This window comes from Lynx canadensis, chromosome B3 (genome assembly GCF_007474595.2).
Source record: "Lynx canadensis isolate LIC74 chromosome B3, mLynCan4.pri.v2, whole genome shotgun sequence".
NCBI lineage: Eukaryota > Metazoa > Chordata > Mammalia > Carnivora > Felidae > Lynx > Lynx canadensis.
Genome location: NC_044308.2, coordinates 41,778,389 through 41,800,302, shown reverse-complemented (window position 1 = coordinate 41,800,302; position 21,914 = coordinate 41,778,389).

Genomic DNA, 21,914 nt, shown 5'->3' with positions numbered 1-21,914 from the left:
CGGGGATGGGGAAGGGTGTTATGGCCATTACAGGTTAGTCCCCACATTTTATCCCTCACTTTCTCTCCTCTGGGATAGTAAGCCATCACTTCCTCAATTTTGCACATAAGAAACTGAGTCACAAAGTCAGTGTCCTTATTGGCTTCTTTGGAACAGGAAACCAGCCCGTGTCCTTCCTCTTCACTCTCTCTTCTTTAGGGTCACAGGAGAAATGGCTATTTGCCCTGCCTGTTGTGCCCTCCCACCCCCATCAGGGACCAGCTGGTTGGTGGTTCATTGGAAAGCATGGGGCTGGGTTTGTAGTAAAATTCCCAGGAAGCACTCCAGTAAGATGGAGACAAGTGGGGAGGGGGAGAATGTCTTTTTGCCACTGGAAATCCCAAGGAGGCTGGGGCCAAGGGAGGGAGGAGTGTCTAGAGCTGGTCTCCAGACCACCAGGAGGGATTTTGGCCGAGCCGCTCTGAGCTGACAAAGCCATGGGCCTCATGCTCTGAGATGTAGCATCTCAGCCTACAGAACTCGGGGAGGTGCTTCTGGGAGGAGGGGCCAACCAGCAAGGCACCCAGCTCTGCTCTGGGCCAAGTCCAAAGCCTATGGGTGCTTAATATTCCCTGGGGAGCTCTTGCTGGGTCACTTGCGGCCCCGAGGACAGTGACATGAGTACTTGTAGGATGCCTGTCCTTTCTGCCAAGGTGGGCGAATGATAGACCTGAAATTTCCACTCACAGAACAAGCATTCAGGGCCAGCCATCGGTCTGTCTTTAGCCAGACTCTCCTCGGTCCAGACACTATGGCCCACGAGGGAATACGTACGCTGGTCTTGTACCCCCAGTCCCTGTGGTCCCACTCTCTGTGCAGAGAGGTTCCTGGGTTCACATTCCTCCACCTGCTTGGTTCCCCCTCAGCCCCAGCTTCCCTCAGTTCTTAGAGCCTTAGTCCCAGAACTCAACGTTTCCCTCCAAGAGCAAAAAGCAAACACAACTGAGAAAGGGGTTTGTTGACTCTTGGGGTGAGGAGGTACATGTGCTCTAGAAAGCCAAGGTCAGAGGCAGGCAGGACCCCTCCGTTTGGTTAAATGATCTGCTGCCACTGTCCTGGCATTCTTAATCATTTTATCTTTCAATTTGTGTTTTGCAAGTGAAGCCTGGGGAGTGCTCTTGAGCAGAGGAGATGTGCGAGCAGAGGAGAGCCTGGCAATGTGCGTGCGGCTGTTCCTTGCTGTTCCACATGCATAGAGCATTCCAGCCACCGCACGAGCACAGCATTCTGGGGGATAAAGCCTGGGAACCCAGCGAGAGTCAGTGTGAGTGCAAGGTAAGCATGTTCTGTTGATGACACTGAAAACCCCGAGAAGCCATGCTTTCCAATCGAATCAGAACTCGACTTCAGATGCAAAAAGGAGCCGGTGATGTTCTAAGAAGCAGGAACATCTAGAGAGTTCTGTCATCTCCTTTCTCACTCGTGTTACTCCCCTGTATTAGCCAACCACTTATGCTGAGAACGAGTTGGTGATTTGGCGATTCCACATAGAAATTGAGTATCTTCATTTGCCTGTAAGACTGGGATTGTACTATGTAAAGACTGGTAAAATTAGCACTGATCCCTTAGTTTTTTAATTTTTCACTTAGAATGACATTAAATAGCAAATTAAAAAAACTGAAGACGGTCAAGAAGTAGACAGTGGTCGAAAGGAAAATGTTTATATTTCAGGGCCCCTTAATGGTACTTTTTCTGGCCTTTTGAGAAAGGGGTCCCTTCTTCCATTTTGCGTGAGGCTTTGCAGTTAGTGCGTCTGGCTCTGGAGGCCAAGCTGGGGTTGAAGTCTCGTTTGGCACTGAGGCAACCTTGGGCAGCTCTTCGGTTCGAGTTCCCGTTTTCTGTCTGGAAAAGGCGGATAGTACTTCAGAGTTGTTGACAGCTGGGACAGCTACACCTTGGTGATCCCTTGGACAGGACAGGGTGCTGTGCTACGTGTTTCACTGCTCTATCTTTCTTCTTCCTCAGAACACCCCCGCCAGTGGGTACGTTGTCCGCTTTGCTGCCCTTCTGTGGTATTTGGGCCCCAGCAGCCGCTCACATGTCCTTCTGGAACTGCACCCAGCTCTGATCTGGGGACAATCTTGGTCTTGTACAGATCGGTGGGGCTGTCTCCTATCCTTTCTTAGCTACAGGGCAGCCATGTGACCCCAAAATCTCAGTAAGTCTGCCTACGAGATCTATATTTTTGAGAAGGCCTCATCTACCCTCTTATTGTATGCGACCTCAATTGGTTCTAGCTTCTGGGATCTCTGAGTAACTCGGTAACCTGAAACTTCTGAGCCCCCCTTTCTGGGACAGTTTCCTTCATTCTGTGAGCTACCTAGGACCAGCCCCCAAGTCTTCCTATGTTTAAGTGAACCAGAGTCTGTTTCAGATGCCCACAACCCAAAACCCCAAAATGCTTGCTCCTCCTAAGTTTCCAGATGGGGAATCCAGGCCCAGAGAGGTAAAGTAATTTGCTCAAAGCTCCACAGCAGGTGAGTAGCAGAGCCAGCATTTGAACCCAATAATCTCAGGATCCATAACTTTTACTCTCTTCTGTCCCTACAATGAGGTGCCCAATGCATGCACTCCATTATGTTAGCTCCCTTCCACCCACCGTGAGGCACTGGCTGCTGTTCCAGGCTCAGACCACAGATCCTCACTCTGTGGACCCCTCACAGGAGAGGCAGGAAGGGAATAGGGCAGGAGGCTCCAGGCCTGCACCCACCGGGGGAGGCCTTGCCTGAACTGAGTTGAATGGTATAGGTTCAGTTCTCTCTTTAGGGCACTAGGAGCCCTGGAGGAAGACAGAGCCTCCACTCTGCCCCACCCTAGGCTGGCTTGGTGGCCCCTTGGGCTCCAGTGGGAGGTCAGGCCCTGCATGGGTAAGAAGAGAGAGAAGTCCTGTGGCTGCCTTGGATGAGGAAAGGCACAATCACCCGTCCCCCAGCCTCCCTGGCTGGATGCAAACAGGGGGACTCATCCTGGCGGTGTGTGACTGACTTCTGGCCTGGCTGGCCTCACATCTCCTGCAGGAGAAAGTCTGGTGGTTTGTCTGCTACACGGAGCAAACCCTCATTTCTGCCTCCTCCTGCTCCCCACACGTATTTCCTTTGTTGCTCTCTACTCTCCTTGCTTTTATGGTTGCAAATGCAAATGGCTGAATTCTGGACACAGAATTCCAGACACAGATTTGCAGCCTGCAGTAGGTTCCATTTTCTTTACCAGGGAAAAGTAATGCTTGAGGGAGAAAATGAGCAGAAAGAGGATAATGCGATGTTAACATACAGACAATGAGATGGTCCTGGAATGATACCATTTTCGTTATTGCTAGATGTTGCCTTTGTGTGTGTGTGTGTGTGTGTGTGTGTTGACTCAAGGAAACCTCTTGTTCTTTTATTTGGTCCTCACAAAAATCCTGTGGTTGGTCAAGCCAATGATGGTCTCGTTGGAGGATGAGGCCACTGAAGTGCAGAGAACCAGGACCATCCAAGGTCACCAGGCAAAGTCATTGCAGGATCTAACGGAAACCCAGCCCTTGGCTGCCAGGCCAGGCCCCGGCTCAGGGCACAGCATCACCATTGGGCTCTTGGTGAAGCAGGTGGCCAGGCACCTCCCTGCATGGCTCCATAAGAACTCGAGGGCGATGCACTTAATTCCCCTGTGCTGCCAGCTGCTGGTGAGACAACTTTCCAGACCACACACCTCTTCTGTCTGTGGAGCCCCTGTGGGCATTCTGTTGGGGGCAGCCCGAGAGCAACCATTTCACGTGGCAAGCAAACACTGGGAGCGGACTAAGACTTAAACCATGACTTAGTTCTTTCCCAGATGTCAGACAGCAATTAAAATAAGGCAGGAAGTTGTAAAATAGAGCCATGCCAACTATGCCACGTCAGAAGAACAGGGCCAAGTCCACATGCCGCATGAGACTTCAGTCCCTTGTGTCCTTTGGAAGAATCCTATGATAAAGAAGCACCGAAGCTGGAAGATGAACGTCAGGAGAGCAGGGGCCTTGCCGGTTTGCTCACGGCTCTATTCCACGTCTGCAGCTGTGCCTGGCCTACAGGAGGCGCACAACGAATGCTTGTAGAATGAATGAATGATGGGCTGCCACTGTTTCTAAACAAGATGAATAAGATTCCCCGGGCGGGTAGACAAGGGGAGCTTTCTCTGTCTAGTGCTCCACTGTCAGAGTCTCATTTAATTCCTCGGATAGATCTCCGAGGTGGGGGAAACTTTCTAGGCAGAGAATCTGAGGCTCAGTCTTGCTGAAGGTAACACAATAAAATCCCTCTCTGGAAGGGCTGGTCATCAACAGCCCGGGTCTGACTGTCTCCAGGCTTCCTGCTCCCCCTAGTGAGCCACACCAACAACCTCAAAGGCCCTTACAGGTTCCCGTGTTGACAGCACCGAACCATCTATTCTCTGCAAGGCCGCCGTCTGCGTGTCCTGCTAGTTGCAATCCCAGGGGGCCTCTGTGCCCCACGCCAGGGTATCTCAGCTGCAGACAGGAGAGCGGTAACCACAGAGTCACAACGGGGAAGGGAGTGAGGACGTGTGTGTGTGTATGTGTGTGTGGTGGTTTACATGTCAACTCTGGATTCCAAAGGTCGATGGAAGTGAAATGTCCTTTGTTTGTCAACTCCTACATCTACAGCCCATAAGTGCTTACACGGCACTTAAAATGCAGTAAACTTGAAAACAGAAATCATGTGGGGGGGGCCTGGGCGGCTCAGTCAGTTAAGGGTCCTATGTCGGCTCAGGTCATGATCTCATGGTTTGTGAGTTCGAGCCTGCGTCAGGCTCTGTGCTGACACCTCGGAGCCTGGAGCCTGCTTTGGATTCTGTGTTTCCCCCTTTCTCTCTGCCCTTCCCCTGCTCGCGCTCTGTCTCTCTCTTTCTCAAAAATAAATAAAGTTAAAAAAAGAAAACAAATCATTGTAAACTTCATCTTTATATTCGTTTTTACTTTAGCCATTACAGTGGCTAATACAATTCCTGGCACATAATAGGTTCTTAACACACATTACTAGTAGGTTGAATTTATTGGGCCCTCCGTGTGTACCATGGTAAATAGCAGAAGAGTTCACGAGACAGAATAACCTGGCTTTGACCATGCAGCAGAATAACAATAATCCTACCGCCTTTCAGCTTTCAAAGTGCCCTTTAACTTATCTTGACCCCAAGGGGTCAAGGCGGACCTCAACCCCATGTTAACAGATAAGCTAAAGAAGAGAAATGATATGATCTGGCCAAGGACCCAAGAGGCAGAGCTGAAATCAGACACTGGCTGTCTGTCCTTCTCACCCCACACATTGCCCCACACCCTCCTCTCTCCCACACTGGCACTCCCAGTGCACCTCTGTAGAGACTTATGGGGACATTTAAAAAGAACACCGGAAAGGGGACGCCTGGGTGGCTCAGTCCCTTAAGTATCTGGCTCTTGATTTCTGCTCAGTGAGATCAAGACCCACGTTGGGCTTTGAACTGACAACATGGAGCCTGTTTGAGATTCTCTCTCCCTCTCTCTCTCTGCCCCCCCCCCCACCCCGCCACAGTCGCTCTGTCTCTGTCTCTCTCTCTCAAAAAAGGAAACAGGAAAGAAAATTTAAAACAAAAAACAAAAGAGCACTGGAAAGAAAGGCTTCACCTGGAGAAGAATTAGAACCTTGGAGAAATTTTTCTCTCTTTCTTTGTAATCAAGAACCAGTTTGTCGTATAAGCACGGACTATTCTGTAGTGTTGAAAACGCTTAACTCCCAAAGACGTGCCTGACGGGAGGAGGCCCTCAGATCTCAGGCTTGTAGGTAGGGAGAGAAGCCACAGCTGTTAATCTGCTGCCCTGCGAGAATGTGAATTGGCAACTCCACAGGGCAGGACGCAAAAGGCTGTCACCCCAGCTAATGTTACTGGGGATGACTTTGCGCAACACCCCCCTCCCCCCCCCCCCCCCCCCCGCACAGGGGTGGCCTGGTCTGGTCATCCTAGGATGTGTGAGCCCGGCAGATCGCAGATCGGGCCTGCTGATTGAGTTCCTTCCCTAAAATAAACCGGTTCAGATGTAATGCGCAAAAGCAGCTGGGCAAAAGCAAGGCTGCCCCCGCCATTCCCCCAGCACAGAGGGGCAAAGGCTTCCTAGCAGGGGCCTGAAACCCACTCTCGGCATGAAAGACCTCTGTCCGTCACATCTCCCAAGGGAGGAGAGTCTCCCTAGACTGGACGCTCTCACTTGTCTGTACCTCTGTCCCCGGTCACTCCCCTCCCCCCACTCCCGCCCACCGCCCACCCTAGAAACCCACAGGTTTCAATCATTACAAGGATTTGGTAAAATGACCTCATTTCCTGTGAGCCTGCCAAGTCTTATGCATGTCAAAGAATTGCGGGGCTGAGAATCATTCCAGCCAATTCATGATTGCCCTGTCAAAAAGGGGGGGACTTTGGCCAAAGAAAAAGAGGAGGGAGGTGCAGGATGAAGATTTACATGGAGGTATTGAGGAATAACTATTGGCATTTCTCTCTCCCATGCACACAACAACAGAGAGGCAGAAACAACTGCACCTCTCGTTTTGTTTCTAGACCCCTGTGCACACATTTCAGTCACAGTGCTTCTCCGAGAAACTACTGCATAGCCCAGCTTCGGTACAGGCATACCTCGTTTTACTACTCTTTGCTTTGATGTGCTTTGCAGATACTGGTGTTTTACAGATTGAATGGGTGTTTTTGTCGTCGTTTTGTTTAGCACAGATGATACACAATGTTACCTTAGTTTCAGGTGGACAACTTAGGGATTTGACAAATAGATACATGACGCTGTGTTCACCCCAAGTGTAGGTAATATCTGTCCCATTACATTACTATTACAATATAATATCATATCCTTATCATTATAATATCACTGACCATATTACTTATGCTGTGCTTTTATTACCGCAAGTTATTCATTCCATAACTGGAGGCCTGTATATCCCTCTCCCCTTCACCTATTTGCCCAGGCCCCACCCTTTCCCCTCTGACAGCCTTTGGTTCTGATTCTGCTTTTTGTTTGTTTATTCATTTGGCTTTTTTTTTTTTTTTAAGATTCCACCTAGGAATGGAATCATATGGTATTTGTCTTTCTTAGTCTGACTTATTTCACTTGGCATAATACCTTCTAGGTCCATCCATGTGGTCTCAAATGGTACGATCTTATCCTTTTTATGGCTGTGTAATATTCCATTATGTATGAATATACATGTGTGTGTATATCCATAAACACACACACACACACACACACATCCCACATTTTCCTTATCCAATTGTCTATTAATGGATTATTAATTATTTTATAATTTATAATATGTAAATATTATATATAAATATATAATATAAAAATAAAAATATAAAATATAAATAATATATAAATAATATTTATAATTTATAATTTATAATTTATAATATAATTTATAAATAATTAATTTAATAATTAATTATTAATTATTAATGGATTATTATTAATTGTCTATTAATGGACCTTTGGGTTGTTTCCATGTCTTAGCTATTGTAAATAATGCTGCAGTAAACATACAGGTGCATTCATCTTTTCAGTTAGTGTTTGTTTTCCCTAGGTAAATACCCAATAGTGGAATTATAGATCATGTGGTATTTCTATTTTTTAATTTTTTGGAAGGAAGCTCCATACTGTTTTCCACAGTGACTACCAACTTACATTCCCACCTACAGTGCACTGAGGGTTCCTTTTTCTCCACATCCCCACCAACACTTGTTTCTTGTCTTTTTGATTATTAGCCTTTTCTGATATCTGTGAGGTAATATCTTATTGTGGTTTTGATTAGGATTTCCCTGGTGATTAGTGATACTAAGCAATCTTTCCTGTGTCTATTGGCCATCTGTATGTCTTCTTTAGAAAAAATGCCTATTCAGGCATCTGCCCATTTGTTATCAGATTGTTTATTGGTGTTGAGTATATAATTTTTTTTTTTTTTACATATTTTGGATGTTAACCCCTTATCAGATACATCATTTGCAAATATCTTCTCCAATTTGGTAGATTATCTTTTCGTTTTGTTGAGGTTTCCTTTGCGTGCAAAAGCTTTATTTTGATTTAGTCCCAATGTGGTTTTTTGTTTTGTTTTGTTTTGTTTTTTGCTTTTTGTTTTTTGGTTTTTTGGGGGTTTTTTTTGTTTTTGTTTTTCTTTTTGTTTTGCTTTTGGTTTCCCTTGCTTAAGAGACGTATCTAGAAAAATGTTGCTATGGCTGATGTTAGAGAAATTACTGCCCGTGTTCTCCTCTAGTATTTGTATGATTTCAGGTTTCATATTTAGTCTTTAATCCATTTGAGTTATTTTTGTGTATGGTGTAAGAGAGTAGTCCACTTTATCTTCTTTTGCTATGTAACTGTTCAGTTTTCCCAGCACCATTATTGAAAAGCCTTTCTTTTTCCCATTGTATATTCTTGCTTCCTTTTATTGTAGTATTAATGACCTATAAATGTGGGTTATTTCTGGAAGTCTCCTCTTCTCTTCTATATTTTTAATGTTTATTTGTTCATTTTTGAAGAGACAAAGACCGGTAATCCTTAGATTTGAGAGGAGTCTTTTGGAGGTGCATATAGCTGGGTCTTGATTTTTCATCCTTTCTCACAACTATAGCTTTTGATTGGAGAATGTAAACCATTTATATTTAAAGTAATTATTGATAGGAATATAATTATGCCATTTAAAAAATTTGTTTTCTAATTGTTTTGTTACTTCTTTGTTCTTTATTATTCTCTTTCTCTCTTTCTTTATTTTCAATGAGGGTCTATAGTGTTTTGGTGGCTTTCTTTCTCTTATTTTTGTGTATCTATCATAAGTTTTGGGTTTGTGGTTACTGTAAGGTTCATATATAGCATCCTAATTAAATAGCATTCCATATAAATTTGATGGTCATTTAAGTTCAAGTACATTCTAAAAAGAAAAAATCTTCTTTCTTTTTCTTTTTCCCCTCTCTTCCCTTTTTTACTCTCTTCTCTATATTTTATGTATATACCTGTCACATTTTACATCTTATTCATATTTTTCTTATGTCTAATTATGGCATTTTTTCCACTTTAAAGAAGTCCCTTTAAGATTTTTTTTAAGGCTGGTTTAGTGCTAATAAGTTCCTTTCTCTTTTGTTTGTCTGGGAAACCTCTTTATCACTTCTTCAAATCTGAATAACCATGCTGGATAGTTATTCTTGGTTATAGTTTTGTTTTGTTTTTGTTTGCTTTTCCTTTCAGCACTTTGAATAGATCATGCATTCCCTTCTGGCTTGCAAAGTTTCTCCTGAAAAATCAGCTGATTGAGGCGCCTGGGTGGCTTAGTTGGTTAAGTGCCTGACTTCAGCTCAGGTCATGATCTCACGGTTTGTGGGTTTGAGCCCCACGTTGGGTTCTGTGCTGACAGCTCAGAGCCTGGAAACCACTTCAGATTCTGTGTCTCCCTCTCTCTCTGCACCTCCCCAACTCATACTCGGTCTTTCTCTCTCTCAAAATAATATTAAAAAAAATTTTTTTTAATTATCTGAAGCCTTATAGGTTTCCTTTGTGTGCAACTTTTTGTTTCTCTCTTGCTGCTTTTAGAGTCTCTCTTTATCTTGGGCACCTGGGTGACTCAGTCAGTTGAGCATCTGACTTCAGCCCAGGTCATCATGATCTTACAGTCCATGCGTTCAAGCCCTGCATCAGGCTCTTTGCTGTCATCACAGAGCCCACTTCAGATCCTCTGTCCCCCCCCTTTCTCTCTGCCCCCTTACCCTCTCACATGTGCTCTCTTTCTCTCAAAAATAAAAAATAAAACACTAAAAAAAGAGTCTCTCTTTATCTTTAACCTTGACACGTTTTTAATTAAAAATTTTTAGTGTTTATTTTGAGAGACAGAGAGAGAGAGGCAGAGTGTGAGCAAGGGAGGGTCAGAGTGAGAGAGGGAGTCACAGAATCCAAAGGAGGCTCCAGGCTCTGAGCTGTCAGCATAGAGCCCAACGGGGGCTCGAACCCACGAACCGTGAGATCATGACTTGAGCCGAAGTCAGACGCTTAACTGACTGAGCCACCAGGTGCCCCTAACCTTGACATTTTAATTATAATGTGCTGTGGTGTGGCCCTCCTTAGGTTCATCTTGTGGGAACTCTCTGTGTTTCTTGGACCTGGATGTTATCTCCTTCCCTAGGTTAGGGAAGTTTTCAGTTATCTTTCTTCAAATAAGGTTTCTACACTTTCTCTCTCTCCTCCTCCTCCTTCTCCTCCTCCTCCTCCGCCTCCTCCCCCTATGTATATAATGTGAATGCTTGTTCTCTAATATTGTCCAGAGGTCTCTTAATCTATCCTCATTTAAAAAAATTTATTTTCTCTTTTTGTTGTTCAGCTGTGTGCTTTCCATTACTGTGTCCTCGGGATCACTAATGCACTTCTCTGCATCCTCCGACCCACTATTGATTTCCTAGTGTGTTTTTTATTTCAGTTATTGCATTCTTCAACTCTGATTGGTTCTTTCTAACATTTTCTATCTCTTTATTGAAGGTCTCACTGAGTTCTTCCACTCTTTACTCCAGCCCAGTGAGTATCTTTATGATCATTACTTTAAATTCTTTATCAGACATGTTGCTAATCTGTTTCATTTAGTTCTTTTTCTGAGTTTTTTTTTTTTTTCTCATTCTTTCTTTTGGAGCATATTCCTCTGTCTCCTCATTTTGCTTGACTTTCTGTGTTTGTTTCCACAGAGTAGGCAAAATGCCTACTTCTCCTAAAGTTGAAGGAGTGGTCTTGTGTATGGCGTCCCCTGTGCAGCTTTGTGTCCCTGGTGACTCTTGCTGGCTGATTAGAACCATGGCTGTATACGCTAGTTACGCTTTTAAACCGTGGCATGTTTCTGTCTCTCTTGCTGTTCTCTTGCCATTCTCGGTATCTTTAGTTGCTCAGTGGCTGTTCGGTCAGCCCTCAGTTCTCTTTTCAGGAGAAATGTTCTATTTTAAAAGGTTTGTCCCATGGTGGGGGTGAGTTCAGAGTCTTCCTACATCACCATCGTCAGCTGGAACTCTACAGACTGGAGCTTTTTATGGCAATCTTGTGTCGAGTAACTCTCTTGGTACCATTTTTCTTTTCTTTCTTTTTTTTAAAATTTTTTTAATGTTTTGTTTATTTTTGAGAGAGAGGGAGAGATAGAGTGTGAGCCGGGGAGGTACAGAGAAGAGGGAGACACAGAATCCAAAGCGGGCTCTAGGCTCTGAGCTGTCGACACAGAGCCCAACGTGGGGCTTGAACTGGCCAACCGCGAGATCATGACCTGAGCCAAAGTTGGACGCTTAACCGACTGAGCCAGCCAGGCGCCCCTCTTTTCTTTCAATAGGAGTATAGTTGACATACAATGTTATATTAGTTTCAGGTGTGCAACATAGTTATTTGACAATTCTGTACATTACGAAATGCTCACCACATGAGTGTAGTTACCATCTGTCACCATATAATGTTATTAAAATATTATTGACTATATTCCCTATGCTGAAATTTTTATCCCCATGACTTACTTCCTTTATAACTGAAGTTTGTGCTTCTTAATCCCCTTCACCTACTTTGCTCATCCCCCCCACCCTCCCCTGCTGGCAACCACAAGTTGGTTCTCTGTATTTATGATTTTCCAACAGCACTTTCCCACTTCATGTCCCTGTCAGTTTGGTAATTCTCACAATATTTCAAACCTTGTCATCATTATTATATTTGTTATGGTGATGTGTGATCAGTGATTATGACCTGCTGAAAGCTCAGTTGGTGTGTTAGCATTTTCTAGCAATAAAGTATTTTTAAGTTAAGGTATGTACGGTTTTTTTTTTCTTTTTAGACACAATGCCATTGCACACTTAATTAGTGTAAACATAGCTTTTATATGCCCAGGGAAACCAAAAACTTCACTGGTCTCCCTTTATGTGTTATTTGCTCCATTGCAGTGGTCTGGAACCCAAACCCACAATATCTCTACGTTAAGCCCGTACCCATCATTCACAGGTCCGGGGGTCTGCATGACCGGAACTGGAGCTATGAGTAGACAGCCAACACAGGTCACATCCAGTGACCTTAGTCTTACCCTCATTGTACTAGCAACTGTGATCCTACCCTGACCCCAACCCCTGGACCCCTCTTTACCCAAGACTGTCCCGCTGAGCACAGATACTGTAACAATATTTCTTATTCATTTTGGAGGTCACAACATGTCACATAACGCATCTTCGTCTCTACCACAACCCAGGTTTTTGCCTGCATGTCTTACAGATTTTGCTCTACTAACCCAGATCTCTCTGTGTCACCAGGTCTGACTCAGCTGCTACAGCAGAGGTTGCAGCAGGAGGCTGAGTCCCGCCTAACTGAGCCACAAGTGTTTCTCCCCAACACACAAATCCTGATTTTCTTCCTCCTATACACTGTCTGTTTGGCTTTCCTCCATGCATAATGCGTAGATGCTTACCCTCAGTGGAGGAAGATGGATGGTGAAATGTAAGAACCCTCTGGAAGACCAGGAGCATGTATCTAGCGGCTAGCAGCCATGGTGTTTTGCTCCAGATGAACTTGAGACAGAAGGGATTTTTTTTTTTTTTTTTTTGCAGTTTGTGCTTGAAACAGGCAATATTGCATTATTTAAGCAGTCCCTATTTTGAACTAGTCCCTAGCTTAAAGTCTTTGAATATATTTTCTTACCAAATATATTTCTTATCCAACCCTATAGGATAGAAAATTATTATTCCCATCTTACGGATTAGAAAAATGGAGGCTCAGAACAATTCGGGAACTTGCCTAAAGGCACACAGTCAGTAAGTAAGGGAGCAAGGAAACAACTCCAGATCCTCTGGCTCTAGAGTCCAGTCCCCTTCCATCCTGTAGGTTTCAAGCTACAGCCTTCCCTTGCACACCTGTGGAGCCAGACACAGACCTGTGGGACCACAGACCCCCCTCAGCCCTGCTTCTCTGGTGAAGTGGGTCATATCTCACCCGGGCCTGATTGTCAACAGCTCAGAGTAGGGGGTGACAGACCGTGTGACTCCCTAGTGAGAGGCTCAGTACCAAGCTGCCTCTCCAGGCTAATGGATAGGAAAGAGCCAATTGGACAGGGTGAGGAAGGTGGGATTCTCCGTGGAGAGAAAGAAAACTGAGTGATGGAGGTCAAGAGGCAGGAACACTGCTCCCGGGCCTACCACAGAAGGATCCACACCTGCGAGTGCCCCAGTAAGACAGTCAGGGTCTCATCCTACTCTGGGCCTGGCCCCCTCCCTTCCCTCAGCCTGTCCTGGGTCTGCACCATGCCTTCTGCTCCTTTTCCTCCAAGGGACACCAGGAACAGGCGGGAGCCATGACAGATTGGCTGCCACCTGGGCCAGGCCCCGCTGGTCCCAACACAAGCCTTTCCTGTGCCCTCTGTTGTCCGTCATTCAGGGATGTCTGACATACCCCCTCTTTCCCTACTGCCATCTCTGGCCCCCCTGACCTTTCAAGACCACGGTTGCCAAAGTCCTCTTTCAGGCGCTCAGTGTCTGAGGTGGATCCGTTCATTTTACTCCCCTACCATCGTGTTCTTTATATTATCGTTTACTGTTGTTATTCTTTAAAGCACTTCGCGATCCTAAAAGACCTATTGCTGAAACCCCCAAGTAGAGCGAGGAAACCAATTGTATTATTCTTTAGACTCCTAATGTCTTCAAGCTGAATGACTCCTCAGATGTCATTTCCAGAGAGGGAACTGAACCAGAGAAACTGGCTGGCTTTCTAAGGGCCCCCGCAGTGTGGTTCATAGCAACTCAGGCCTGTGATGGGAAATTGTCAGAAATAATTTCTGTTAACATGTTCATAAAATACTTAGCACTGCCTCCTGCCCCTGACTTCTCTGTGGGATCAGGCGTCATTGGGGCAGTCACCAAAGCATTCACCCTGGGCAGACGACAGAGCTAGATTTGGGCTCCACCTCTTTATTGACTATAGGGAGGCCCACCACCAACATTTGCAGGACCCAGGGAAGGGCCCAGATGAAGGCCCCAGGCCATATACCTCAGTACGGAAGAGTTATAAAATATACATATAGCAAACTATTAAAAATAGGATTTTTTTTCCTCCAACCTTGACAAATAAATAGACCTTCATAGTGACCTGGAAGACCACCTTTGATTGAGAATTCCCAGACAACTTGGAATTCTGCTCTGACGTGATAGAATGAGAAGACCCAGCCTCGAGCTCCTACCTTCTCTGTCGCGTGACCCTCCCTTCTCTTCCCACCCTCTCCCGCTCAGCGCTGTCGTGCATCATGAGAAGCCTCATGTGTATGTGTGCAGACAACTAGCTCACACGGCCCTTTCAGCATCACCTCCTTGGTCACCCTGGGGCCTGGGATTACACATCAACATCCCAGCACCCACTCAGGAGAATGAACCCAGGAAAGAGGCCTCTGTGGTCCTTGAAAGAAGGCGGGGCCATCTGGACAGAGAATTCCAGGGTTCCAGGTACCTGGAGCATCGTCCAACTGGGGGGAGGCACACATCTCTTGCCCCTGGAACTTTTTACTTCATGGAGAGCATTATGGCCAGAGTAAGACCAAAGCAAAGCCTTCTAGAGCATGAGGCCCGCAGCGGGGGCCCCACTTGCCTAGGGGAAGGGGGACTGGCCATGTGATTCTAGGCAAGCATTTATTCCTTTGCCCATAAAAATAGGGATACTATTAACCTACCTTGCAGAGTGGCTTTGAGGATCAAGTGAAACACTATATAAAAAACTTAGCACAGAGTAGGTGTTCCGTTTCCTCTTCCTTTCTACCAACCCCCCCTCCCCGCACCCCCATCCTCACCCCCTTTCTTTTCTCTGTAAGGCCCAACAGGACTGGGCTCGGCACAGCTGACCACAGCCGCCCTGGGAAGGGCTCACTGTCCCCCTTTCCTGCAGGAGAGCTGTGACAGGCCACTCTGAGTTCTTTGGTCCATTTAAAAGCAGTCTTGGGTTTTTCTGATGTTAGTAAGGGGAGATACTGCGGTTCACAGAGTGGGTTAGAAACCTCATATTACTCTCTGGCTTGCTAATGAGAAGCTTGAAAAAGTCCTTTGGGTCCTGACCAAAAACTCTTGGCTTTTCCTTGGCAGAAACTTGATTTCCTGTGAGATGTCAGAACTTGCCACTGAGCATAACTCACAGAGGTTTACATTTCGTTCTATCTGGCTTGGAAATGGACGAGAGACGCTTCCTTTGTGTTGCCCTCCTCAGAAATGCACACATCTGTGTAACTTGCTCTCTGTCGGCTTAGGCCTGAGGGTGTGTTGAGGGATTCAAGACACTGTCAAGTTCAGATTTCTTTTGAAGACTTGCCTTTTTCCAAAAAAATCCCTTTCAGGAAAAGCCTTGGCGTCTCATCTTTGTTCCCTGTGACTTAAGCCTGCCTTTGTGAATGTTGTTGCTGCATAGACAGAGAAGTTTGGCCTTATTCCTAAAAGCTGGAGCCTGGGCCAGGGGTCAAGCCCCCACTGTCTTGTGTCCCTACCACCAGCCCACATCTTACCTGGAGTTTCTGAGGTCGGGTCTCTTCGAGAGATCCACTGTCTTTGGTGTTAATGAAATTTTCCAAATCTTCTCCTATGCATCTGGTTATTGAGGAATGAAGTTCAACCTTCAGTCACTCAAATTCGTCCACTCTTCAGTTTTACATTGTTAGGGATGAGGAAGAGAGAGCCAGGATTTCTCTGCTTTGGGAGAAGTGGCCAGAAAATTAATAAAACACTTATGTTGCGTCCCTTACGTGAAATGTTTTCTGTGGGTTAGATTAGTGCACGTTTCCCCCACCCCCCCGCCACCCCCGAACATTTACCCAGTCTGTATTTGCTTTCCCATATCAAAATGTACTTTCCTTGGAGCTGTACGTGACATGACCAATTTATGATCATTTCTATCTTGATTCCATTCATTTGGCAAATATTTATTGAGCACATCCTATGAGGAAGGCACTGTGTTAGGTACTGTGACTGATAGAAAGATTTATGAGCCATGATCTCTGCTGTCAACTTTAAAACCCGTCTTGGCTTAGTTATTCTTTCTCTTGAGCTGTTTTGTCTTTCCCATGTGTGTCTGAAGTCAGTGATTCTTTCCTGGAAGCAGAACTGTGTCTATGCAGTTCTTTGTACATTTGAATAAGAAAGGATTCACGTAGCAGGTACTCTGTACCCAGCCCCAAGCCCCCAGCACCACAGAGATACAAAGCAGATGAAGTCATGAGCCACTCCTCAATGATGTAGCTGCAAAGACAACTATACAGCAATAGAAGACAAATGCCCAGATACAAACAAATACAATTAGATTATCTACTAATCCTTTTTCTTTTATTTGTTTTGAGAGAGTGCACACAAGCAGGGGAGGGGCAGGAAAGAGAGAGAGGGAGAGAGAGAGAATCCCAAGCACGTGCTGACAGCATGGAGCCTAATGCAGGGCTCGATCCCACAAACTGTGAGATCATGGCCTGAGCTGAAATCAAGAGTCAGTTGCTCAATCGACTGAGCCAAGCAGGGACCCCTCCACTAATGCTTAGCATTCACATATCCTAAAACTCAGCGATTCTAGTCCTACATATGTATCCAGTCGAGCTGTGTACTTGTATTCATCAAAAGACACCTAAAAGAATTTCATGACAGCGTTCTTTACAAAAGCTTTGCACTAGAAACTACTCCAGGGTCCTTGGCATCTGGTAGAAGAAATAAATAAATGGTTGTCTGATGAAATAATGGGATACGATACAGCTCTGGGGATGAATAGTCTACCTGAATATGCATGCAATGATATAGATGAAACTCACAAAAATAATGTTTAACTACAACAACCAAAAGCAAAAGAAAAATTATTTTTCCATTTCCAGAAAGTATAAAAACAGGCAAAGGTATTCCATGCTTTGGGAAGTCAAGATAGTAGTTACTTTGAGGGGATAGTGACTGGAAGGGGACAGGAGTGGACTTCCAGGGCTGAGAAGGCTCTCTTTCTTGATCTGAGCTCTAGTTATGTTGGTGTGGTCAGTGTCTGATCCTTTGTTTGTTTACTTCCCTGCCTATATATTATACTTCATTTAAAAGTTTTAAAGATCCATCAACTTAAAAAGAGCTAGAGATCTGAATTGAGGTCAAGAAACCTGAGTCTTAGACCTGATTCCGATTATCATTATTTGCTCGTATCCTTGAACAAATCATACTCTGCATGCCTTGGATTTTTTGTCAGTGAAAGGGAGAGAATCCTTTCTCCCAATGTTCCCAGCTAGATGCTTTATTACATGTGGAGAGACCTAGCATCCCAGGAGGCAGATGCGGGTTTCTTTGTGCTCTTTGACTGTATATTTAGAAGCTTGATTTACATGGATTTCATGCAGTCTAGCCTTGTCAACGTAGACTCTAACTTGGTCTTTGAATCATGCCTTCCTTTCACTGTGTTTATTCCCTCCAGCTCCTCAGTCTCACATCTGAATGTCTCACCTAATGACATTATGGTATTTGGCCTCAAAAATATCAACTGCAATATGGCATCTGCTGGGAATATGGAAGCTGGTTTGGTTCTGTTCCGGGATAATACACGTGAAGGCTGAAGGCGGAGCCTGTAGGAGGGGATTCTACAAAGAACCCTTTTGCTTCTCTTCAGTTCAGTTCTGAATCTTAGAAATTGTCGCTGTTCAAGGCAGGCTTTGGCCTCTTCCTATGTCCCCTGGCCCCGCAGAGCTGCCCAACCAGGGGGTGGTACCCACATCCTGCCCAGGTCCCTTCCCAGGAGTTCTCCTCACTCTGTGTTCCCCACCCCATCTGTCCTTCTCTAACAGTATCAACAGAAAGCACATGGTGCCTCCTCACTTACCATGTCCTCCTCCAAGTAGAATCACACTACCTCACAGGTGCTGTGAGAACTTCACAACATAACGGCTCCATTTCTCTCCCCCCACCCCAGCCTTGGTGCTGTTGTTACGCACATGCGTCTACATATTTTATAAACTCCACGCTGCATTGCAATGATTTTCACTCAGTCCAATGTCTTTTAAAGAGAGTTAAATAATGTTAAAATCTTACTATTTAGCCATGAAGGTAAAGTTCCTGGAACTGTCTGTTTCTTTGCTTAGGTCCATCTTTCCAGCTTGTGTCCTGTCCCTTCTACCCAAAGAACTTCCTTTGACATTGTTTATAATGCACTTCTGCTGGTGATGGATTCTTTCAGCGTTTGTATATCTGAAAAGGTTTTCATGTCACCTTCAGTTTTGGAAAATATTTTTGCTACTTATAGAATTCTAGGTTGACAGGTTTGGCTCCCCACCCCCCCCCCACCCCTTAACCCTTAAAAGACATTGTTCCACTCTCCTCACATTGTTTCCAAAGAAAAATAACTGCTGTCATTCTTATCCTTGTTCCTCTGTCCATGACTTGTTTTGTTCCGCTGGTTGCCTTTAAGAGCTTCTCGCTATCCCTGATTTTGAGCGAAGTGATTACGGTGTTATTTGGCATAGCTTTCTCCATGTTTCTCATGCCCGTGGTTTGTTGAGATTCTTGGACATGTGGTTTTACAGTTTTTATCAAATTTGGCACATTTTGGGCCATTATTTCTTCAAGCAATCTTTTCTGTTCCCCAGATTCCTCCCATTCTCCTTCAGAGACTTCTATTACACATATAATTAGGCTGTTTTAAATTATGTCATGGCTCACCAATGCTCTGCCCGTTTTCTCCTGGTCTTTTCTCTCTCTGTCTAGTCTCTATCGGTTCATTTTGGATAGTTCCTACTGCTGCCTTTAAGTTCACTAGCCCATCTTCCACAATGTCTAGTTAATCCAACCTTGGACATGGCAGTTTTCATCTCTAGAAGTTTGATTTGCCTCTTTTTTTTAAATATATCTTCCACCCTAGCACTTGACATGTTCTTCTAGCTTCTTGAACATCTGGAAAACCGTTATCATAACAGTTAATGTCCTTCTCTGCTGACTCTACCTTCAGTGTCAGCTCTGGGCAGTCTCAACCGGTCAACGTACCTCCTCTGCGTGGTTCTTCTTTTCCTACTTCTTTGCATGCCCAACAACTTTTTGTTTGCTGCCAGACATTGTTGGGCACTGGACCTTCCTGTATTCCTATAAATATTCTCAAGCTTCATCCTGGGACACAGTTGAATTAGTTGGCAACAACATGGTGCTTTTAGGTCTTTTATGATCTTTTAGGTGACGGGGGAGCAGTAGTCCACCTAGAATTAGCTCTTCCCCACTACTGAGGCAGAACTTTCCTGTGTATTTTGCCCAGTACCTTGTGAATTTTGAGCTTTTTCAGTCTGGCTTATGGGAATAGGCACTATTTTCAGCTCTGTGTGACCTCTGAGAATTGTTCCTCCTAATCCTTCAGGGTGGTTCTTTTTCCAGCCATGACTAGTTTGTTTGTACGAATGTACAGTTCACTACTTAGAAGACTGCTCTATAGATCTCTAGAATTTCTCTCTGGGCAGCTTGCTCCTGTCTGGTACTCGGCCCTGTGGAATCTAGTCACCTTGGCCTCCCTGAAGTTCCTGCTCCATATTTTTTTTTCAATTTTTTAAATGTTTATTTATATTTTGATAGAGAGAGATGAAGACCGAATCTGAAAGAGGCTTCAGGCTTTGAGCTGTCAGCACAAAGCCTGACGCAGGGCTTAAACTCACAAACTGCGAGATCATGACACGAGCCAAAGTCGGACACCTAACCAACTGAGCCACCCAGGTGCCCCCTTGCTCCACCTTTTCAACTCAGAGAGACCACCAGGGCTCCTCCTGGGTGCCCTCTCCCTGTGCACCTGGAAACTCCATGTAGCAAGCTGGGTAATTATAGGGCTCACCTCCACAGTGGTTTCCCAGCTCTTAGAGAACACTGACCTTCAGTGCCTATTGTCCAACGTCTTGAAAACCATTATTTCATGTATTTCACTCAGTTTTTTAGTTATTTCAAGTTGGTGGGTACAGTGAGTCCCTGCGACTCCATTTTGGCCAGGACAGAAAGCATGTATAAACCTGAATGTGTTTATGACTTCAAGTATTTTCCCCATAATCTGATAGTGTTCGCAAGGCTAGTGTATTCCAAACTTTTATTTTGACATAATGTAAAAGTTACAAAAGAGTTGCAAATATAGTGCAGAGAATTCTGGCACACCCTTCACCCAGTTTCCCCGAATGTATTTTTTATTTGTACTTCTTTTCAGTGTACAAGTAATGAATGCTAATGGTAAAAAAAAAAAAAAGTTATAGTTGATACTTGAGAATATAAATAATGTAATAATCACATCATGTATTTTCTTGTCGTGTTAATATGTATCAGGGAAGACGGGACACTGTTCTCCTTGTCATATTCCTACCACAGCAAATGGAGGAGGGAGCTTCTCTGCCTCCTTGGAGAGTGTTGGAGGGACCACAGCCTTCTGGGTTTTTCTCTCCATACTCACCTACTCACATGAGCAGAAACAGCTCTTTGGGTGATGCCCAACATTGGGCCACATTTTGCTAGTGGGCAGGGCTTAAAGTGTTAAAAGTTCAGCTCTTATGAGGTGGGCTCACTAGACTCTTCTTAGCTTCTTGTCTCTGGTTGGTGACCCCCTCCCCCCCCAGGGCAAGGCCCAGCACCTGCTTCTTTTACGCTCTCCCTTCGACCATAATTAGGCAGATGAGACAGACCAATAGTCCAGGAAGGAAGCTGGCTTGGGGTCTGGATACAGAGCCAGTTCTGTGGGTCCAGCTCTCCCCATAGTCAAGCCCTCGGGTCTTTATCCAGGGGAAGGAGGCTCTACCCTGGATTCACTTCCAAGACCTGTTCTCCCAGCCAGTTGACCAAGACAGTCCTGCACTCAGGGCTGTTGGTGTTTGCCTACGTAGTAATAAAGCTAATATTTCAATTCCATTTGCCTAGTGATTTTCCATTGGCCAGTATCCTAGGGAAAGAGAGTCAAGTGTATGATGGGTGTACCCAACCTCTCATCCAAACCTCCAGAAATATAATTTACATAATTATTTTTTTAACTTTCTCTTTTTTTTAATTATTTTTTTTTTATTTTAGAGAGAAGATGTTAGCCAGGGAGAGGGGCAAAGGGAGAGAGAGAGAGAGAGAGAGAGAGAGAGAGAGAGGGAGAGGGAGAGAATCTCAACCATAGTGTGGAGCCCTAAGCGGGGCTCCATACCAGGACCCTGGGATCATGAGCTGAGCCAAAATCAAGAGTCTGAGCCACCCAGGGGCCCTTATGTCATCATTTCTTAAAGTTTACTTGTTTACTTTGAGAGAGACAGATACGGCACAAGTGGGGGAGGGGCAGAGAGAGGGAAAGAGAGAGAATCCCAAGCAGGCTCCAAGCTGCCAGGGCAGAGCGAGATGCAGGGCTCAAACTGATCTGAAACCAAGAGTCAGATGCTTAACCGACTGAGCTACCCAGGTGCCCCACGCCATCATTTTTAATAGCAATACAGAACTACTTTGAATAGTTATATCTATGATAATTTGTTCACTTCTCTCTCATTGTACAGTTAGTGTGTTTTCATTTTCTCATTATTATAAACACTATCATGATAATAATCATTTTTATGCATATATGTTTTCATAGTTGTTTAATTATTTTCTTACACCTGCCGTTCACATAAGCTTCTGCCAACTGAGTAGTGATACCTAGAGCTAATCTTGAAATCTCACAGATAGATTTCCCTTAGGCCTGAGCAAATAATCCAAAGAGTCTACTCAGTTATGTTTTTATACAAAGATCATTTTTAAATGTCAGAATAGCAGAGAAGGAACAATTAAAAATAACTTTTTACTCTATAATATAAAAAAAACAATTTTAAGTGAGGCTTCAACACACAACTTATGGAAAATTAAAAGAAATACAAAATCATTAGCTCCATCTGATAAGTTTC